This window comes from Pithys albifrons, chromosome 7, assembly GCF_047495875.1.
Source record: "Pithys albifrons albifrons isolate INPA30051 chromosome 7, PitAlb_v1, whole genome shotgun sequence".
Lineage (NCBI taxonomy): Eukaryota > Metazoa > Chordata > Aves > Passeriformes > Thamnophilidae > Pithys > Pithys albifrons.
Window position 1 is genome coordinate 13,644,442 of NC_092464.1, and position 15,489 is coordinate 13,659,930.

The 15,489-nt window shown below is 39.9% G+C and overlaps 1 long non-coding RNA gene across 2 annotated transcripts in view; it reads right to left on the minus strand.

Moving 5' to 3' along the window:
* Positions 1-874: 874 nt before the first annotated feature.
* LOC139674041 (uncharacterized) overlaps positions 875-15,489 on the minus strand; it is an 82,005-nt gene continuing 67,390 nt past the window's right edge. For both annotated transcript variants that reach the window (XR_011698256.1, XR_011698255.1), the window contains exon 4: positions 875-989. This is a non-coding gene — a long non-coding RNA (uncharacterized lncRNA). The remainder of the gene's footprint in view (positions 990-15,489) is intronic.

Genomic DNA, 15,489 nt, shown 5'->3' on the forward strand with positions numbered 1-15,489 from the left:
TTCATAATTTTACACTCCTGAAACTAGTATACATGTACACTGTGACAAAGAGATATTGGATTTCTTGCTGTATGGTGAGCATATATAATCCATTATATCACGTACCTCTGGGTTACAAATCAGGAAAATATATACCCTTTGGGCTAGTGCATTTCTTCTTTAATTTCAACAAAATTCACAGGCCAGCTCCCTTCCATGTCTGAGCATGCACAGCTCAACTTTTTAGGTAAATCTACCTGATCCCTCCTGAGGGAGCCTTTCTGTGACCTCACCCCTTTCTTTCCCATCACTTTAGAGGTGCCATAGCACACTGGGGCCCTACTGCTCCTTCCTGCAGTGCCTGTCAATCATCTAGTTTTTGGAGAACATAAATCATTTCCATTTTTAGTTGGACAGCTTTTAAACTGGAAAAGAAAAAAACTGCTGCAATGTTATGCAGCTGTCAGAAACGAAACCATGATATTTGGGGTTTATAGCACTAAGTTTTCCACACAGAATGTCCAGCTTTATATCCATAACTTTCCCTGTAATGTCCAGGGTCACCATCTCTTCCCACTCAGTCAAACTCTCAGAAGCATTTTCTATGGCACCTGGAGCACAAATAAGGCAGGGTTTGCTCAGGAATCTGTCATGATCTCAGTGAAAGGACATGACACATGAGATAGGGTGCATACAAGCGGTTGGTGAAAAATTAATGAAATCTGGATGAATCTTCTCAACCCCCAAATGTTGCACACCGTATTATGAACAATGTAACAAATTCACCAGGCTATTATTCTGGCTATGCATCAAAACTTTTTTGTGTTTTCTGTACTTAACACTGACATTTCACTTTGATTCTCAGTGCAATATTTCTGAAACATACTTAACTACCTTCTTTACTTAATCTCCTCTCTTGGTACAATTCTTCAATTCATCTTCTGTGAAATCAACCATTGTCACTTCAATCTTGGCTTTCTGTCCTCAGCTCTGAGGAAGTTATTTTTTTTCTATAGAGAGAAAGAAAAATTAGTTTTAAAATGCTGCTGTATTTTAGTCTTTATTCCTCAGTCTGACTACAACATCTTGTACAAAAGAAAATTGCTACCTGCTTCAAGGCTCCCCTGTTAATCTTTTACTCTGATACTTTTCTTCACTATTCTACTATTTTCTGCCATTTATGGGGATAGGTATTTTTTTACTTGTATTAATTTTGATTTCAGCCTTCTTGACTGCATCTTAAGTATTTCCCATGCATTACTGAATCACAGCCAAATCATTTTAACTCATTTCACATTCATTCAAGTAGATATTGACTAAGTAAAAATAATACTGCAGTGCATAAAAAGCTTGAATAACTTCCTTTCTGATTAGTGTGGTAGTTAAAATCTCAGACTAACATCATAGGCAGCTCTGTTCTTCTGAATTTAAAGAAAAAAAGTTAGATCCCACTCTTTTATCAAACACTTATAGACTGAATTCCTAAAAAGAAATACAACTTTGACAAGTTTACAGCTTCAGTTTTTCCAATCATTCAAAGACTTCTGATTCAATTTTTTATCCATGTGCCAAATTCAGTTTTGTCAATAATATTGCTATGTAACACTATTTTGGTCTTAAAAGACTTCACATTCCAAATGGCACCTTCCATTAGTCTAAATCAATACACTTTTATCAAAAGTATGCAAAGAACTATCAATAATTCAATATCTAATGAATCAAATTGTCCAAATTTCAATCTTTGAGAAGTGTGACATACTTGCAAGGGCCTCTTCTTGCACTCACTTGTTATGGAGCTTGTGGAATGACCAGGTTTGGGTATCAAATGTGTATAATCAACCCAGGTGTGTAGGTGTGCCTTCAATATTTCTGGTCACAAATGTGTGTTTCTGCATGCACTTTCTTGTGAAGTATTTAAAAGTATTTTCAGAAAATAAAATAAAATAGCATCTTATAGTGTCCTTTATCAGAGGGATCCAAACTAAGATAATGATTTCCATCCAGGAGAAAAACATTGAATTACTGACTTAAGGTATAAATATGGTGGCACAATAAGACAAATAATTTCAGGAAGCTGTAGTTTTGTCTTTCTCTATGAGCTCTTTAGTCAAACTGTCCAGGACCCAGGGTTCCCAGAAAATTCTTCTAGAAAGCTGGCTGGTAGATTTGGAAACAAGTTCTTTGACCTTTGGCTGGTAAGTGGTGTATTGTATTTTGTCTGACCTTAAATAATTTTCTGTACCAAGACAATTCTATGTATCTCATTACAGCATTAGTGTAAGAATTCTTCCAGCTGTCCAGAAGGTTTTTCTATTGGATGATATCACAACCAGGGTGTTATTAAATCTCACAGCAGCTGGAGACTTGACTCCAGTCAAGCAAGAATTCTACAGAGATATTGAGTAGTGATGGATTTCCTGTATATCTTTCAGTGAAAGAAACTTAAGATTTTTTTAAAGATGTCATAATGTCAGCAAAGCTTCTAAAATAAATCTACATCATCTGTTGAAACTATTTTTAAATTTGTATGAAGGAAAAAATTGTTGATAACCTTTCTTTTGAAGTCTAAAAACTGTCACATAGTAAATCAAAATTGCAAAATAAATGCATGTATTTCTTCTACTTCATGCTTTCAAACTTTGGTAGAAATAACACAGAAAATATAACTTCAGCATATTTCTAAGAAGAGACAAAGTACTTCTCCAACTTTATCTGAAAACCATTAATTTGTTATAAATGTAGAATGTATCCTTTCAATAAAATAATAAGATAACACACAAAGAAGATTTTAATTTACATTTAGAATTACATTGAGGAGTTTAAGGCCTTGCAGATTTTTATGTTCAATCAAATCAAAGTATGGTCCAGCTGGACAAAGAAACATCGGGCAAGTAACCATCCACTCTGATTTTCATCATCTTTTTTTATTGTCTCAGGAGACTTGGTGGATTTCTTAACTATAAGAGCTAATAATCATTTTTTTATATAAAATACAACATTTTTAAACAAATCAGCTGTTGCTGCATACTAGCTTGCAAGCTGCAGTGCTGTAGGAAGCCACAACACCCAGCAAAAAATGCATCTCCAAAGTCTAATCTAGTGGAAAAGGGGACTATTGCTCCTGTCTAACTTCAGTTTTACACCTTAATGAAGAGATTTAGATCCCCAGTTTTCCCTTAAGATAACAGAAGACAGGTGAGTGCCTCCAGGAATTATAACAAAGCTGTTTAAATTGAGCATTAGTCTGTTTGCACTGAGCTGCTTCTTTGTGCTTTCCACCACTGTCACAGGGAACAGGGAAGTCTAACCATGTGACTTCTGCAGCTAAGTTCTTAAAGGAGAGATGTGACTGCCTTCCTCAACTTCATATGCTTACTTTGAGTTGGATGTGGTACACATAAAACTCGTCCAGACTAACACCTCTACCTGAAGCAACCTGAGATAGCTGACATCAGCTTTATTATTTCACTCTGGAACAAAGTCTTTGCTCATTTCCTAATGAACTTGTGCGTGACAGCAAAACATTGCTGGCACTAAAGAAATGCAGGTGAGATAACAGGCTTTTGTTTTATCTGTGAATTAGACAATACACTAGACCTATTCATTAACATGAATTAGAGGATTATATAGTCCCCATACATTTTTGCTGATATACTTTCATGTTCAGTACTAGGTTCTTGGCTTTGCTTTCAGAAAAATAACATTAAATTTTTGCAGAAATTTTTACTTTTCTTATCCTATTCCCAGACTCCTATCCATAGATCTTTTCTCTATATCCACAGAGACAGAGGGAAACTTGGAGTAAAAATAGTTAGAGGACAAAAAAATAAAGTTAGGGAGAGATGGGAAAGCTGATTTTGCCAAATTTAGACCCTATCAAAACCCCTTGGGTTCCGTATTGCAAAATAGATCTGGAAACTTCTGAGTACTGGTCTGGTCTGCTGCTTGCTACTTTTTTTTTTTTTTTAAATATTCCTCTGGTAACCCTAGTAACAGAGAGAGGATTTCTCTCAGGTAGGAAACACAGCTTGCTGGAAAAAGTTACCACTAAGAAGAAAGACATGCTCAAAGCTGGAAAAAAAAAAAAAAGAAAGGCAAGTAAAAATGGTTTCTTTGCTCAACAAGCTCAGGGATTCTAAATGGTCTTTTCTGTGCTGAGAAATTTCAATCCTTTTACTCAAGAAGTAGCCATTACTCTTCAGTCCAACCGAGAACTCAGAATAGAGAATACACATATGCAGGAATGGACACTACAAGCAGTTCTTATTCAAACAGATGGTTGTATCCACCTCACAGGGAAGACTGATCAGTGTTTTACAAGACTAAGACTTGTTTTTTCTACATGCATTTTGGAGGAGCGATATGTCCAAGAAGAGTGCTATGAAATTATGTTCCTTCTTTGAAAAATACCACAGAATAATAAATTATATTCTATTTTAACCTGACTACCTTCCTTTCCTGATACCTTAAATTCAGAAGGAAAGGATTTAAAGCAGAAAGAAGGCTTTGAAAACACTAGTTAGTCTGGAATCCCAGGAAAAGAAATATATGTGTGGAACAAATTTTTAAGCTCACTCTAGAATCCAGAATAACATGTAGTTGTAGTCCCCCAGGTGAACCCTTATCAGGAGTCCTAAACAACAAGATGTTCACTTTCCCTTCTGTGCTCCAGGTGGAAAAGGTCTTTCTGCTGTCCATCTGGAGACCCTGCTGTGGCACACACCTCTGAGTTTGTGTCTCTGCAAGACCAATTTATGCATGACTGCACACTGGTAAAGAATTTCATCTAAATTTTCTGTAGAAATTTTGACATTATAGGCTTTCTGCTGGTAATCAATTTATTTAGCAAACTGTCTAAACTGATCACTTAAAAGTTATCCATCAAATAATTTAATGAAATCAGGTTAAGTTGCAGAAACCCTGCTGAGATCTGTTCTTTCCTCTTTTCTGACATACACTAGGCTGGAATTTTACTGAACCAGTTCCAGCCTGTGCTGTACACCTAATTTTTCATGAAGTAGCAGACATCTCACCATTATTATTCCGAGAAAAGCATTCACCTATGACCTCAAACACAACTGCTCATCAGAATCCTGCTTCTGAGAGGAAACTGTGCTAAACCTCCTTCTTCAAAAGAATTCCAGCTATTTAATAGAGAACAATTTAAGATTTAACTTTCAGAAGTCTTACCATCAGGGTAGAATGGACTCTACCATGCCAAATACATACAAGTTTTCCATATGTTGTGGATGAGAACAGTCAGATATCTAAGCAGATGCATATGTGAATATATCCACATAGAAAAAAGCCTCCTCTCACTCTGAGAGGGATAGTACACCAGCTGCACCCCTCATTCCTGTCTTTCTGATGTTCACATCATGTCCTAGGCCTAGCAAATGTCTAGTCAAAAATGAGATCTGAGAAAAGAAGGTTCTCTGTATCTCTCCAGGCATGGAGATTTGCCCTAAAAATGTGATTAATAATAGCTGACTTAAAAAACAGTAATAATCTTAGAATAATTATAAAAACAGAGTGATCTTTGGAAAAGAGGTGTTATTTTCTGGAGCTGAAGACATGATTTTGACTTCACATGGATTCACCAAGACTTAGTAAGGCTGGTCAATGTTGCCTCATATAAACTGGGAATGTGAATTCTCCTTTTTTATTTTTCTGGTGTAGTGACCTGTACTCTTCCTTGCACTGCAAAACAGGTTATCTTCAATTTTACATGAGGGAATCAGAACCAGCAGCTCTAGGGTAAAAGCACTAGCTATTAGACAAGAGAGCATTTTTTCTCAAAACTGTAGATAAAAAAAGAATTATCTCATACAGAAGCTGCAGGAATAAGCTTGTGTGTTAATTTCATGTCCAAAGACCACAGTTTCTGCAGGCTTTCTCCCTTTTCATTAAAGAATGAGAAGTTCTAGCTTATTAGGGAATACAAGAAAGAAGAAAAAAACCCAGTATATGGTAAATTCGAGGACTTCTAAGGCCAGGGAGGAGCATCACACCAAGACTGCTGTATGACGTTACCCTGTAGTAGAGACCCAGTTTTTTCTCTTTGATTAAAGGCAACATGAGGGAAAGATCCAGCCTATTTTTTTTCTTTTTTTTTAACATGAAAATATGAATGGCCCAGTATTTCCTTTGCTAGTTTGTGAACATAGTTGATTTCCTCTCTGGGAAAGAAACAAAGAAGAATTCTTCTGTCCTTTCCATGTTAATGTTATTGTAATACAATCCACTCTGTCTGACTATAAAAGTGGCTTGAACACTGTTAACTCTCATTTATTCACTAGAAGAATAATCAGCTCCCTGTTTCAAGCCTTTTGGCTAGTCTATTAATCACACATTTCAATCTGTTCATACTAATACTTCTTCAGTGGTTAAATATGATTGATTTGAAACAAGCAATTACTCTGTAGAAACAAAGGGTAATGTTGGAGTTCAGTTGTCCTATATACGAGCTGTTTCAAGTGCAGCTATGATCTGACATACACATAAATTGTTTTGATTATTTCCACTATGCTTACCTAAATTTGTCAAACTATTTGAGCAGAAGTGCTTGACTACCATGTTTGAATCTCCTTCTTTTTTGGCTTCTATACCTATACATGTAAATCTATATCTATGTCCTCATATATAACATCTAAAACGTTATCTTTAACAACAAATATAACTTTTCTGGACAAGTTCACCACTAAATGTAATGCTCTTGAACACAGGGCACCTGCCAAAGCTTGTCAACTCACAAACTTGTACCTACCAGGTTCATTGAGGATGTGTTTCTGAGTGTATTTTCACAATCAGCAAAATAAAATGGTTCCCTCTCCACTAGTTCAGCATTAGAGTACCCACTCTTGAGGTAGGCAGTAGAAGTCAATGTTCATTGCTGGCCAATGTGGAGGTTCTAATCAGGAGGCAATATTGGTTTTGGTGATGAGATGCTCACAGGCTTTCTCTAGGATGTAATTATTTTGTCCAGGATATATATTCTGGTCACCTGTCCTGTTACATGGGATCCATATACATCCCTGACTCAGTAGGTCACATCCTCCAATGACAAAAGGACATGTCTTTCTTTAGCAATCAGAGGAGGTGATTTTTTTCTCTTGTAGTAGATGCCGAGAAACTGATTCCAGATTTTCTTCATTCTAGCACAAAATAGCTGTGGTTTACTGTCTACATCTTAAGTCCTCCTTGCTGTAGCATTCAGCAACTGACAGTAATTCCAAATTTATACCTTTAAATGCCTTGTAAGACAACTGGGCCTCCAGCTTCAGTGGGGGGCAGAAGGAGTCAAGGTGAGATTTTTGTTCTTACAAGGGAAGTCTGCAGTAGCAGAAAGAACTGATGTCTGGATTGAACAGAAGATGATTCTATGCTAAAATAACTGTCAAAAAAAATCCTGTGTCCCATTCAGCTTTTCCCAATGCCTGCCAGTGACTCAGATCACAACAGGAATATTAAAAAACAAAATATTAACAGCACAAAATAAAGTTAATTGAGGATGCCAGGAAGGCATGTCTATGTGAAAAACAATTGCCTTTTTCACTCCTGTTTAACTGAAATCCTACAAGAGTTTTGTACTGCCACAAGGTCCATGATTGAGCTGGAACTTTTTCTGGCTCACCACAGGTTACATCCTTTTTTCCTGTGAAATTAAAAAAGCGAACATTGTGTTTTGTGTAGATCTAGTACATCAATTGTTATGTTTTGCTTCTTAACTTGAAGGTATATATTACTCTCAGGAATAGCAATCAGATGGTAATGTTTATATTTTAAGTTGCAAAAGGGCTGATTCACCCTCTTTGTTCTTTGCTAGTTAAATTGTATCCTATGTACTAGACTCATTGAACCTGGAAAAGTCAGACCATTTATCTCTTCATTATGAGCACAATAATATTATTTTCCAGATCTGTCCACAGGATTTTCCTCATATTTGGACTGATATAAAAATTAACTATTGTTTTGCAAGCTTTTGAGTTCTATGCAATAATTACTATCTTTTTTTCCAACAGAAAAATGGAAAAAACCAACCTTCCCTTATTGTTTTCTAGTTAATTTTGAACTTTTGCTCTAACACTTTTGGCTACAGGAACATTTTGATGCACAGCAGTAACACTTAGTGAATCCTGTAACTCGTAACATGGAACCAGATAAACCACTGACTGCCCTTACCTCAGCACTCATGATTTACATTCTCCAGTTCAATCCTGATAATTAGCACTAATGTACTAATGAGATGTTCCTTAGCCTGAAACAGAGTCTGTAATAAAGCACTGACCTATTTAAATGGTTTGACTCCATCTTATGACTATAGAGACAATCTTCGTGTTATCACCAAGTAGCTCACCAAGTTAACTGGAGCTGGGCTAATTAATGCAAAAGGTGGAATAACACATCACCATCAAGAACCTAAGCACAGTGATACAAAGATGCTGCATAAGTTGTGAAAGAGGCATTGGAATGAGGACTAAAGGACTTTTTTTCATTTAATGGAAACCAAATCTGTCCCTTGGACAAGCATTATACAAATACCCACAAAGGGTCAGTCCCCTCACAACACAGCTTACCTTCTACATAAGGACATAAATCCTATTGCTTCAGTCTTTGGGGACAAACTTAAAATAAAATGTCTTGGTAATCAAGATTTATGATGGGAGGAGTGCATTTCATTGTACATGTGTTGCAATCTTGAAGTACAATGCTTTGTGAAGGCAACAGTGTTCTATTAGATGTAGTTTTATAGAAAAACTTTTCAGTTAGTTTAGAAAAATTATGTTAAAGACTTAAAATACAAACTTGCGTCAGTCCTGGGAAAAAAAAAATTGAACATAAAACAGAAATAAAAGGACATTTGTGTGAGTTTCAGTGTTTAGATGCAGGATCAATCTTTTGGATAATATTCTGCGTATTGTTGAAAGTATTGCGTCCATCTTCATGAAAAATAATTGGAACGTTAAATAAACATGACTTTTTCTAAAAGTTTTTTTTTAATTGGCACTTTTGAAGGTAGTTTTAATTCAGGTAATCATATAATAGACATAAGCTCATGTTTTCTCTCTCAATTTCAGCAACCAAATTCTGAATTGTCAAACACATTCTCTTAAAAAAATAAATGAGCAGCAACTGCATTGTCCCATCATGATTCATACAAAACCTCACAAATCCAATTTCTTTTATAGACTCCCAGAAGTTTTATCCAATTGGTTAATTGCAACAAGCTAATCAGGAAAACATTAATTTTATTAGGAGGCCACAAAAACTTTCCTGCAGCTTCCTGTAGTAAGTAACCACATCTGCTATATTAAAAATTTCCATAATAGCAATTCACAACAAGTTTGTGATAAGGCACAGCTTCAAAGGTTTAGTGGGATTTTGATATATTTATCAACAATGGAGTTTTAACTTTTGTGTCCATTACACAATCGGTATTTGAGGGGCAATTTTCCAGCTTTAGAGGGAAATTCTGTAGGCAACAAAAAGATCTGGATATATATATTTTGATATATTTATATATATATTTTATATATATATATACACATACATACATACATATATACGTGAAATACCTGATGTCATATAGTCTGTATCATAAACATTTTCTGCTGGAGAGTAGCAAAGTTTGGTATGTTATAATTTTGAATTTAATAGATAGAATAGTAATAGCAGAAGCAAGCTGACATAATCTGTCAAAGATCAAAATTATTGCAAATACACCCTAAATTTGAGTGCTTTTCCTTTTAGTTACTGAAGCCTTCCCAGTTTTAACTGACTAACCAGTGCCGACAAAAGTTTGGAATGAAAAGTAAATGTTAACTTAATCATTTGCTTTTGCTATAGTGCTTCCTCTGACTCTCCTTGGACATCCCTGCAAAAACAGTTCTCAGAAGGCAGCCATTCCCTCCAGTAAACGTGATCTTCCTCCCACCTGGAGCAAAACAGTGAACCACACAAAATATGCAACCAGCTGACTGTGAAGAGGCTGTGGTGCTAATTGCTGCCTGTCAGAAGAAATGGGTGTCTGCTCAGTTGGGTAAGTTGTCTTTCAACCTTTGGTTGAAATATATTTGGTAGATGTCATCCTGCTCTCCTGCAGCAATGATTGCATGGGTCCTCCACAAACCAAATTCAGTCTCTACAAAAAGACAGCAAATAAAATCAGTGTCCTAATCCAAAGACAGTGGGCCACAAGGCTCATTAGGATCATCATGGCCAGGCTTCGCGAACAAAGATTTGAGAAGGGCACTACCCACGCTTGCTGCAAGTGTGCTGGTGGCTAAAAAGGCCGATATGGGATAGGCAGGTCCGGTCACAAAAGGCACAGCGAAATGCCTCCCTAGGTGACATTGGCAAGGAACGGTTCTTTCTGCATTGTCTTTTCTCCTCAAGACTGACTCTCCGTGCATTCTCAAAGGAAGCAGCAGCGTCGTGAATGGTGTGTCTCCATGAATCCCGATTGGAGGCCAGAGTGGACCATTGGTGGCAGTCAATATGGCCAAGGCTGAGGTGTTGTTTCAGGGAGTCCTTGTATCTCTTCTTCGGGGCTCCTCTCTTGCGGCAGCCAGTGGCGAGTTCACCATAGAGCACAATCTTCGGAAGGCGGTGATCCTCCATCCTGGAGATGTGCCCTGCCCAGCGCAGCTGCGTTCTCATCAGCATGGCCTCGATACTGCTGACCCCTGCCTGTTCAAGAACAGACACGTTGGTCACATAATCAGACCAGTGGATGTTTAGGATTGAATGGAGGCAGCGCTGATGGAAGCGTTCGAGAAGTCGCAGGTGGTGGCGGTAGATGACCCAGGATTCAGACCCATATAAAAGAGTAGACAGTACAATGGCTCTGTAGACACTAATCTTTGTACTTTTCTTCAGGTGTTTATTGGACCAGACTCTTTTATGGAGTTTTCCGAAGGCTCTGTATGCCTTTGCCAGCCTGTTGTCTATCTCTTTGTCGATCTTACTGTCTGAGGAAATGATACTTCCCAGATAGGTGAACTGCTGGACTGACTTAAGCTCTGAATTGCCTATGGTGATGTGAGGATAATGGAAGACTTCTTGAGATGCAGGTTAGTACAGAACTTCCGTCTTCTTCGGGCTGACTTCCAGCCCAAAAAGCTCAGCAGCCTCTGCAAAGCAGGATGTTAAGCGCTGCAGAGCTGCTACTGTGTGAGCAACGAGGGCGGCATCACCAGCAAAAAGCAGCTCACGGACAAGGTAATTCAGGGTCTTGGTGTGGGCCTTCAGTCGCCTTAGGTTGAAGAGGCTTCCATCAGTACGATATTGGATGTAGATGCCGTTTTCTTCATCGAGGTCTGCTGTGGCTCTTTGGAGCATCATGCTGAAGAAGATTGTGAATAGAGTTGGTGCAAGAACGCAACCTTGTTTCACACCATTGGTTATTGGAAAGGGCTCAGAGAGTGCATCGCCATATCTGACTTGTCCACGCTGATCCTCATGTAGCAGGATGATCATTTTGAGGAACTTGGGGGAACATCCTAAACATTCCAAGATCTGCCACAGGCCTTTTCTGCTCACAGTGTCGAAAGCTTTGGTGAGGTCAACGAAGGTTACATAGAGCCCTTTGTTCTGTTCCCTACACTTCTCTTGCAGTTGTCTGAGAACAAACACCATGTCTGCGGTGCTCCTATTGGCTCTGAAACCACACTGGCTTTCAGGTAGAAGATCTTCTGCAATAGTGGCTACTAATCTGTTCAGAAGTATTCTTGCAAGGATTTTACCAGCAATGGAGAGCAAAGTAATACCTCGGTAATTTGAGCAGTCTGATTTTTCTCCTTTCTTCTTGTACAGGGTGATAATGACTGCATCACAGAGATCTGGTGGTAGTTCCCCTTGTTCCCAGCAACGCACAACAAGTTCGTGGAATTTGGCATGGAGTGCTTGACCTCCATGCTTCCAGATTTCAGGTGGAATTCCATCAACCCCAGCTGCCTTGCTAGGTTTCACCTGTTGTATGGCCTTGAGTATCTCTCCCATAGTAGGGGCTGCGTCCAATTCATGTTTCACCGGTTGTTGTGTAATGTGCTGAATTGCTGAGCCTTGGACTACACGGTTGGCACTGAAGAGAGTCTGAAAGTGCTCAGACCATCGGTTCAGGATGGAGGTTTTATCTGTTAGAAGCAGTTGACCATCTGCACTGAGTAGGGGGCTTTGAACCTGGTGTGCGGGTCCATACACTGCTTTCAGGGCCTCATAGAATCCTCTTTGGTCACCCAAATCTGCGCATAGTTGTGTCTTTTCTGCTAGGTCGAGCCACCATTTGTTCTGGATGTCTCGAAGTTTCTGTTGGAGCTTACTGCATGCAAGACGAAAGGCGGCTTTTTTTATATGGCAAGACGGCTGAGCAAGGTGTGCTTGCTGAGCAGTTTTCTTCTTCAGCAATTCCTGGATCTCTTGATTGTTCTCATCAAACCAGTCTTTGTTTTTTCTTGGAGGAGAACCCTAGGGACTCTTCAGAGGACTGCAGGATGCAACTTTTAATATGTTGCCAAAGCGCTTCAGGAGAGGGATCTATGGGATTATCTTTAAGTCTAGTTTGAAGGTTTCCCTGGAAGCTGTCTCTCACTGTGGCTGTTTGAAGATTGCTGACTTGGAGCTTCCTCCTTGGAATGCCGCCCCTCTTAGGTTTGGACTTGAGTGGAGGTTAAGTTTGCAGCGCACAAGGCGGTGGTCCGTTTGACATTCTGCACTCGGCATCACTCGAGTATGACAGACATCATTTCTCTGTTGTACTAAGATATAGTCAATGAGGTGCCAGTGCTTGGATCGAGGATGCATCCAGGTTGTCTTCAGGCTGTCTTTCTGTTGAAAGATAGTGTTGGTGATGGTGAGCTGCCATTCTGCACAAAATTCTAGCAGGAGGCGTCCGTTGTCGCAGTTTCCAATGCCATGCTTGCCCAGGACTCCTTTCCAGGCTTCAGAATTCTTACCTACTCTGGCGTTGAAGTCACCAAGGATTATGATCTTATCATCTGCAGAAACATTTTGGGTGAGGCGGCGCAGGTCAGTGTAGAATTTGTCTTTTTCCGCTGGGTCAGCTTGGAGAGTTGGGGCATATACGCTAAAAAGAACAACATGTTGCTTGTTGTGTAGAGGGAGGCGTAAGGACATAATGCGATTGGAGTGACCTGTCGGCAGATTTTCAAGTTTGGAGGCAATGGAGTTTTTAATCATGAAGCCAACTCCTGAAAGGTGTCTTTCGGGTTTGGGTTTGCCTGACCAGTAAAGTGTGTAGCCAGCACCATGTTCTTTAAGGCTGCCTTCCTCATGAAGACGAACTTCACTGAGAGCAGCAATGTCAATGTTGAGCCGTGACAGTTCATGGGCAATTAGAGCAGAACAATGCTCAGGACGTCCACTATCCCCAGTATCAAGCATGGTTCTGATGTTCCAACATGCGAGTGTTAGTTTGAGCACACCTTTGCAGGCAGGTGTATGCCTTTGAAATCTCTTTGTTTTTGTTTGACTGCATGGAAGATGCCAGTTGGCCACGGTTATCCAACCGGGTGTGGAGATGAGCTTTGTTTAGGCCACCTTTGCTAGGCCCCTCTCCACGTGGAGCAAGCAGCGCTGTCCCTAGAAAAGGCTGCTTGGTCATTCAGGATGCTGCCACAAGAGACTGTCATCTCCGGGGTCAGGTCTCTAATGACCCATATCCTGAACTGCCTGCATGCAGGTTTGGGTCTGCGGCTTCCAGCTGCTTCCTATCACCTGCTGTTTTCGACCCTCACCTGTCGCTACAGGGCTTTGCAATGTGGGTGAACCCTTCGAGCCTGCGCAATGGATTTTTTAGGTGAGGCACAGCGTGTGCAGAACTGTCCCCACCCTTTACTCCTAAGGTTCATCTGCCACAGCCTAGCGAGCTTGGACGGTGACAGCGAATACCTCAGGCCGTAGGTTTGGTTAGAGTATCCTTCTCTTAGATGGATGGCCTTACAGGGCTGAACGAGCTCCATCTGCCTGGGTTTGGGGTTGGAGTTGTCCTTCTCCTAGGATGGTTGCCAGACGGCTAGCGAGCCCATCCTGCCCGTGGACACACTTTGTCTGACCCTTCAGCTGAGACCTGTCTGGCATGGGAGACCCTACTGGCAGCACAAACCACCTCCAGCATAGCTCTCAACCTCATGAGGGCACGCAAGCTTCTCCCCCGCGACAAGGGGTTGTCCCCGGAGAAGATTAGGATATGAGATCAAGGTAAAGCACAGCATAAATATGTAATATGAACACACTGTGTGTTGCCACATACACAAAATATACATTTGTTATTATATATACATTATGTGTGCATATGTGGATATATTATATGCACCTCTTCATAGGTGTGTCCAACTATTTTATTAGTTCAGATGAATAGTGTGGTTTTAAAGAAAATAGGTAAAATCTATCTAAACTGATTAATTTCAGTGAATTATCATATCATCGAGACTCATCTGGATTCTTTGGAGATAAAACTAAATGAGAAAGTATGCTCCAAAATCACACCTAATCATACTTAATCCCCTGAAGGGAATTCAGTTCACCAGTTTGGATTGCAACTGGCTTGAAAAACATCTTCCTGAAATCCATGGTGTGGACATGGATGTTTTGCACCCTGTATTTCACTTTAGGGATCTTTTCTAATAAGGCCACATTACAGTCAAAACTAAACAGCCAGTGACTAAGTCAGAAATGCCTTTTTGAACTAGAATCATAGAATGGTTTGTGTTGGAAGGGACTTTTAAAGGCCATCTTTTCCAAGCCCTCTCCAACAGGGGACAAGTGTAACTAGATCAGGTTGCTCAGAACCCCGTCCAAACTGACCTTGAATGTTTCTAAGAATGGAGCATCTACCACTTCTCTGGACAACCTGTTCCAGTGTTTCACCACCCTAATAATTGCAAAGATCTCATCCTTTATCTGGTCTGAATCTATCGTCTTTTAGGTAAACTTAAAGGTTTTAGGTAAACCTTTACCCCTTGCCCTATCACAACAGGCTCTGCTAAAAAAGTCTGTCCCCATCTTTCTTATAAGTCCTCCTTAGGTACTAGAAGACTTCTATAAGGTCTCCCCAGAACCTTCTCTTCTCCAGACTAAACAGACCCAACTCTCAGAGTCTTCTCTCACAGAAGAGGTGCTCTTACACCCAATCATCTTCATGGCCCTTCTCCAGACCTGATCCAAGAGGTCTATGTCTTTCTTGTGCTGAGGACTCCAAAGGGAGGACTCCAAGGGAGGACTCCAGGGATTCCCCAGAGCAAAAAAGAGGAGGGGAACGTCACTTCCCTCAGCCTGCTGGCTATGCTTCTTTTGGTGTAGTCCAGGTAACAGATGGTTTTCTGGACTGCAAATGTGCTTTGCCAGGTTCAAGTCATTTTTCATCCACCAGTACCCACAAATCCTTCTCCACAGGGCTGCCCTCAACCCCTTCATTCCCCAGCCTGTATTTGCACTGGAGCTTGCCCTGACTATGTTTAGAGACATGCATCTGGCCTTGCTGCACCTCAGGTA